Source organism: Athene cunicularia (assembly GCF_003259725.1).
Source record: "Athene cunicularia isolate RWA chromosome 2 unlocalized genomic scaffold, athCun1 chr2_part2, whole genome shotgun sequence".
Lineage (NCBI taxonomy): Eukaryota > Metazoa > Chordata > Aves > Strigiformes > Strigidae > Athene > Athene cunicularia.
Genome location: NW_020799096.1, coordinates 4,876,881 through 4,884,543, shown reverse-complemented (window position 1 = coordinate 4,884,543; position 7,663 = coordinate 4,876,881).

Genomic DNA, 7,663 nt, shown 5'->3' with positions numbered 1-7,663 from the left:
ATGGCTGAGCTAGACCAGGGGTATCAAGATTGTTGTTGTTTCAGAGAGAAGGAAGCAGGGTTAACTTTTTTCACTGTTTCGTGAGGTTTTGCAGAGGTTTTTTTCTGTTTTATAAACCAGTAATGACACTGTGTAGCTAGCACATTGAAGATGGTTTTTCCATCAGTTTTTCTGTATATAAAACGGGAGATGCAAGTTCTGTCTTAGTTTACAGGAAATCGTATATATGTATCCACAGTTTTTCTTGAAAACGAGACTTCAAAACTTGCCTTAACCGTATATTCTTTTAGGTGTAACTCGTTACTAGTAGGTTACAAACAGGGGAGAATCATTTGAAACTGAAAGCAAAAAAAAAAACCCTGTTTTGTTTCACTTAGCAAAACAAGATGTTCTGGGGAATAAGGCCAAACTGTGAGCAGTGCAGGCTGTGAAGCAGTCCTCAGTAAAAGCTAGTCCACATGTGCTCGACGTTAAGTTCAGCTTGCGAGGAAAGGAGGAAGGATGTTCCGAGATGCCATCTTAAAACCTTTGTCAACAAATTAATCAGCAGTGAGCTGACATCTTGCCTATAAACTGAGAGAGCTGTGATTTTGGTTTTGTTTCCTTTTTCAGTAGTGTTATTTTTCTTGCAGTTTTTCTAGGGGACATCCAAGGATGGTATTTCATTTCAATGACGTGATGTTTTGGTTTTGGCTGGGATAGAGTTAATTTTCTTCCTAGTAGCTGGTACAGGGCTGTGTTTTGGATTTAAGATGAGAATAATGTTGATAACATACTGATGTCTTAGTTGTTGCTAAGCAGTGTTTATGCTCAGTCAAGGGCTTTTCAGCTTCTCACCCCTCCCCAGCAGCGAGGAGGCTGGAGGGGCACAAGAAGCTGGGAGGGGACACAGCCAGGACAGGTGACCCCATCTGACCACAGGGATGTTCTATACCATGTGGCGTCATGCTCAGTATATAAACTAGGAGGAAATCTGATTGGGGGGATGCTGCTCAGGAATGGGCTGGACATCGGAGAGCAAAGGGCTGTGTGGTGTGACCTGCCTGACAGGTTAAACCACAAGATGTGAAGATACCTTATGGACAGGCTCGGGACATCCCAAGTGGTCTGTAGCATCCAGTCTGTCGGGTTTCTGTTTCCCTGTTCATGGATGTAAAACTCTGCTTTCACAGGTAGCGCTCATACCCATCTAGTTTTGTGGAAAGCATTCTCTTGCTCTTGGTAATGTGCTTTTGATTTCCATTTCCTTGCTGTGTTGCTTCCTGGCCTAGTACCTTTTCTGTGTGTAAGTCAACCACAAATCCCTACTGTAGAGGATTTATATGTAACATATTAGTAGCATCCTTGTCTTGAGGTTTCACCTGGATTACTGCAAGTCAGCAGAACTGTCCTGGTACTTCTGGCTGGATTTGGGTCCTGTTTCTGTTGTCCTGTTTGGTGGTCATGAATCTGAAGAGGAACTGAGCTGCTAAGCATGAGTTTTGTATGTGACTAGTTGGACATGTCAGGCAGATGGTCTTAATGGTAACTGTTTTACAACATCTTACATAAATAGAAACCAATGTACAGTGGTAATCTGGAGAAGGAGAACCTGGGGAGGTCATTTAGACCAGCCCTGCCCAGAGAAGAGTCCTTGGCTAGAGCTTGTTTTCCACTTGCTCCCCTTGTTTCACCCAGACCTTGCACACATCCTTATCTGGTTTGCACATAGCATCTGAGGTATTAACAGGCTACTGAGATGTCAGTGCTAATTGTATCCTAGGGTGTATTTGCCAAATGTTGATAAGGAGGTATGTCTTGTTTCTGACAATGTCTGTGCCTTACAATCATCAGTTTACTTACTACACAGCATGTTTGCAGGGGAAAGCTTGGTATGAAATGAAGAGTGGCCTGGGACATCCCATCTTGCTTGGTGCACCAATAGTCATTTAATATCTCTTGAAAGCACAGCCAGAATGGAGAGGTCTCACAGCTGACTTTCAGAATTCAGGTGTAGCGCTTGCATGCTAAGACTCAGTGCAGGTACGAATCCTGTCTCAAGAGTGAGATGTGCTTTGCTCTGGTGAGATGTGCTAATTCAGTGTGGTGCTGCATTGGTGGAGCTATGAAAAGGTAGGCTGAGTTCCCTTAGTACTAGTTCTGGCCAAACACTTAGGAGGGAAAGGTGTCTGGAGAAGCAAAACTCTGTAAGTGATGTTTAGGGTTGTTTGTTTCCAGTTGCAGAGATTGTGCTCAGGTCTCCAGTTCAGACCGAAACAACCTGATAAAGTTTTCTCTCTATTCATTTACCCAGGAACTTGTTTTCTTTCACCTTTTAAAGGTAAACACAGCTATAGAGGTACATGCTGTCTTCACCTCTGGAGTACTGTGATGCATAGGACACTGGCCATCCATACGGCCCAGAAACAACAGGAAACTTCAGTTGATCCAATTTGTGCAAAGTTCAGGGCAACATACACCAGTAAGAAGCTATCACTATGCTGTTCTTCTTGTCCTAATCTGTTTCAGATTTGCTCTAGAATTTCATTCTTTGTTTTCAAGTGGTGGAAGAAAATGGTCTTTTGGCACTTCCAGACTCTAATATGAATCTGGCAAGGGGACTTCTTACAAAAATGGGTTTTTGGTTTCATAGGGCAGAGTGAGAATCTGTCTAATGCTAGTCTATCCCTATCTATCACTAACAATAGGGATGTCTAGTGAGAAGCTGTCTAAATGATAGGCTTTTCATTTGAGTTGACCAGCTCTCCAAGATGAGCTGGCATATTTTAAAAGGGCTGAACACATTCTTCATGAGGTACTGACTGGACATTAGATTAACATGTTCAGGTAATCACAAATACCACTACAACTTTTTCCAGACTAAACAGATCCATGCGGATAGCTGTGTCTAAATCTCAACTTCTTTCCCCTCTTTTGAATGAGATTTCACAGGGTGTCTACTTATGGCCTGGTCAGTTATAACCTGTTTATCCCGACTGCAGAACTTGTATTTTTGTCTTTGCTGTTTCTCTAAGGCCACCTCTGAAAGTACAGGTGATTTCAAGAATTTTCATTTGCTGTCTCAGTAGTTGATGGAAAAACAAAGCTCGCAAAATAAGTACATTTTTTCTGCTTTTCACTGTCGGGGTTGTCCTTATATACATTCAAAGGAGGCTGTATTTTGTAAATATGTCTTTGGTGGCTGTTGTTGTCAGGAAAGCAAATAAAACTGGCTAGCAAGCAGAGCATTGCCTCTTCCCATTATGGCCTGCTAGAGCCTTCTCATGCTGTATTTTTCCTCTTTTCTTGGTGTCCTGGTTTTGAATGGGATAGAGTTAATTTTTGTCTTAGTAGCTGACAGAGTGCTGTGTTTTGGATTCAGTGTAAGAATAATGTTGATAACACACTGATGTTTTAGTTGTTGCTAAGTAGCACTTATCTCAAGTTAAGGATTTTTCAGTTTCCCATGTGCTGCCAGCCAGCAGGTGGACAAGAAGCTGGGAGGGAGCGTGGTCAGGACAGCTGACCCCAACTATCCAAAGGGATATTCCATACCATAGTGTCATGGTCAGTATATAAACTGGGGGGAGTTGGCCAGGAGGGGTGGATCGCTGCTGGGGCATCGGTCAGTGGGTGGTGAGCAATTGCACTGTGCATCACTTGTCTTGTCTTAGGTTTTATTTCTCTTTTTGTTATATTCCTTTTCATTACAATTACAATTATTATTGTTTTATTTTATTTTAGTTATTACACTGATTTACTTTTTTTCAATTCTCCTCCCCTCCCACTGGAAGTGGGGAGGAGTGAACGAGCGGCTGCGTGGTGTTTAGTTGTTGCTTGGGGTTACACCACACCACTTGGGCCTGCCCTGACATTCACATACGTCTGTACCAGGATGTGCTGAAGCTGTCATTCGAAAGTCCTATATGCAGTGTTCTTTTGCTTGGTGACTGCAGGACTTCCTGGATTGATGGTGCCAGTGGTGGGCGTGTGGCTGGAGGGGTCCCTCTGATACAGCAGGTCAGGGTGTGTCCTAATCCAGTGTCGGGGGAGGTTTCAATATGATCCCAAGAGCGAGATTAAGACACAAATGAGGTCTAAATGCTGTACACCCATAACAGTTTTTATTATTAAATGTGAAGAGTGGTAGCAATAGGACAGAATGGAAGGAAAAGACAGAAATCAAGCAGGCATCTGGAAGAGTCTCAAGAATAGTCACCACCATGGATCCAGCAGCATCCTGTTGGTTTTCAGTCTTCAGTTCTTCGTTGGTGGGTGCACACACAGCAAAGTTCTCTATCACCTTTTAAGCTCATCTTATCAGCTGATTTTCATACTAGACAAAGAGAAGCAGGTATTCCACAAACTCATTTCTATGAGAGACAAGGAAAAGGTGGAGCATGGGTTCTGCACATTCATTGAGGGGGAAATGGCGTGCAGCACCCCTTGTCCAATTGAGTTGGCAGTCGTACTCACCCTCCTCCCATTTCAGTCTCTCACAGGGTGACACAACAATTCATTCTTGGTAGCAGCATGCTTTTGGAGCCAGCGTGCTTTTGTTGGGCAAGAGCTAATGAGAGCCTGGAGGTTTCCTGATGAGAAAACATGAATTATATGAATGCTGGTGAAATGTATTTACTTGTCACTCAACCACAGTTTAGATGTGGTGTTGGGCTTTTTCTCTCCCTACCTGTTGCCAGTTGGTAATGTCTGCCTGTTAGGTTAAGGGGAAAGAAAGAAAGATTATTGATCCACCTGCTTGATAGGAATGAGAAATGCACAGTCTTTAGAAGTCAGATTTCCTGGAAATAAGAGTATGCTCATTTTTTACCACTATATTAGTTCAGATGCAGAACTCCCCAGATTGCTATACTTAATTTGTTGCTTGCATTATGGAAAGCTACTGTGCCTCAAGAATAAAAACATTATTCTACCCCCAACTAATGCCACAGGGATGGAACCTCAAAGCTTAACTTCCAGTATCAACAATAATTAAAAGCATGGTTGTGCAGACTTTTCACTTTTTCTCTGTGAATAAGCAGTGTCACACAGTTTCTCTTTTAAAAATGTGTAAATCAGATGCAGGACTATCATGGTTTGAGCCTAGAGGGCAACTGAGCACCATGCAGCTGCTCACCCACCACTTGCCCTCAGAAATGGGAAGGAGAAGATAAAGCAAAAGGCTCAGGAATTGAGGTAAGGACAGGAAGGGGTGAGTCACCCATTAGTCATGGGCAAGACAGACTTGTTAGGGGAAGGAAAAGAAGAACATCACTTTAATTCAAACACCACCAGCAATACCACTTAACAGACAGAGCAGGACAGTGAGTAGCATTACCACATCTTAAAAACACCTTCCCCTCACCCCTCACTTCTTCCCAGGCTCAGTTTTGACCCCCATCTTTCTGCCTCCTCCCCCTCATGGATGCAGGGGTCCGGAAGTGGGGTTATGGTCAGTCCTGCCTACTCAGGGGAAGGGCTCCTCCCCAGCTCCAGCATGGTGTCCCTCTCACAGGAGACAGTCCTCCACAAATTTTCTCTGGCGTGAGCCCTTCCCATTGTGGTGTGGGTCACCTCCACGTGTTGCAATCCTCCCAGTGCCAAACTACAACAGTGGGAGTTTCTTCCCAGAGTCCTAACCTTCTTTGGGCACAACCACCTCTGGTGTGATGTCCTCCTTGGGCTGGAGGTCAGCATCTGCTCCACTGTGGACTTACATGGGTGGCAAGGAGGTTGGCCCTGCCATCTTGCCACGTTATACAAGGGGGTGGTGTCTCTGCTGAGGCACACCTTGCCCCCCTCCTCCTCTTTTATGACTGATCTTGGTGCTTGCAAAGGTGTGCAAAGGTGTTCTTTTTGTAACTCCTCCTCACAACTTCCCCTCCTCTTCCCAGATTTACCTTCTTAAATACGTTATCACAGAGACGCAGCCACAATTGCTAATTGGCTTGGCTTTGGCCCAGAGGCAGGTCTGACTTGGAGCCAGGGAAGCTTTGAGAAGCTTCTCACAGGGCCCACCACTGTATCCCCCTCCTCTGCTACCAAAACCCTGCCACACAAACCCAGCACAAGGCAGAACAAGCCAACTGCTTCAGTTCACTCTTGGGTTCGTATAGTTTCTCATATTGCCAACTTCGGATATTCAGAAAGCACAAGCTGGCCACTTGAGACGGGTAGCTGGTGTAAGGAAGACAACATTTTTCAAGAATGGCAAATGGGTTTTCTGGACAGTCTCTGTTCGTGTTTTCAAGCATATCAGCTGAAGTGAGAGGAATCATAACTTAGCCTTGTAAACCCGCAAAACTGCCCTGCTCTGAGGATAGTCTGACTGAAGCAGTTCAGTGGGACGTGGACTATCACAATAACATAAGGGTTGGCAACCTGTGTCCTGGTTTCGGCCAGGATGGAGTTAATTTTCCTTGGGCTGGGAGGGAGCACAGCTGGAGGGCTGGGCCCGGATTGCTCATTGGAGTATTCCATATCATGTGACATCATGCCCAATATATAAAGGAGGCGGGTGCTTGCTCATTTTGGCTTCTCCTGTGGTGGGATCTTTAGTGCTGTTGGGATCTCTGCTAGAGGTGGGCTGCATACTGGTTGCTGGGTGGTGGGCAACCGCATTGTGTATTACCTGTTTGTACTTGCTGTTGTTACTGTTGTTTTGTTACTATTACTAAACTGGTTTTTATTCAACCTATGAATTCTCTTTTTTTTGTCCCTCCCCTATTTCACCGGGGTGGGGGAAAAAAGTAAGTGACTGGCTGCATGGTGATTGGCTACTGGCCGAGTTCAAACCACAGCAGTCATTTTGGTGCCCAGCGTGGGGCCTGAAGGTTGAGATTATGACAGATTGGGTCATAATGTCTATTGTTTGGCTCCTTAAGATTTTATCACCTCATTTATTGTATGTAGTCCCCATGCCGCTACTTAACCACCCATGAGAGTTGGGTTAAATTTTTGGTTTTTCTGTACTATGTAATGCTGATCTATGACACGATGCAGTCATCAGTCCTGGGGCTATTTACAGTTAGGTTTGAGAATTTCAGGAATTTCAGATATTCTTGGAATGTTGACATTAACATGGTCATCCTACTGCTAGGAGCCAGTGTGTTCCTGCATTTGGTTTAGGCTTTGTTCATTGTTAAACAACTATTAAAGAGTATCACTTGGAGATCTGCCCCGAGGTTGAAGAATTATGAGTGGTTGGGGTTGTGGAGTAGCATGGACAAGTATCTAGAACAGTGGGCACCTCCGGTGGTTTCTGGCCCTTCACAGTTAGGACCGAATGATACGTCCTGTGGTTTAGAACTAGGCAAGAATGTGTGGTTTTAATGCTTGTCAACAACTAACTGTGCAGGTGCAGGATGCTAGGTTGTTGACTTTGGGGTGGGTCTGAGATGATGCAACCCCTGAAATAGTCTCCCTGCAACCACCTGGGACACACCAAGCCTGCACCAAGCCAGCACCAAACCTGCATCACATGACACCACGCTCACCGTGAATATGCATGAAGTTTCTTGGAACCTGGCAGAGACTGTGGGACTTAGACTATGTGAAAATAGTACCATCAGAAGCTAGGGGGGGGACTCCCACCACCAAGACACTGAGAATCAAGAGGACCAATGGGATGCCACTGGACCCATGGGTAGATCTCCCCCTGCCTCCCTCCCTCCCCCCCTCCCTC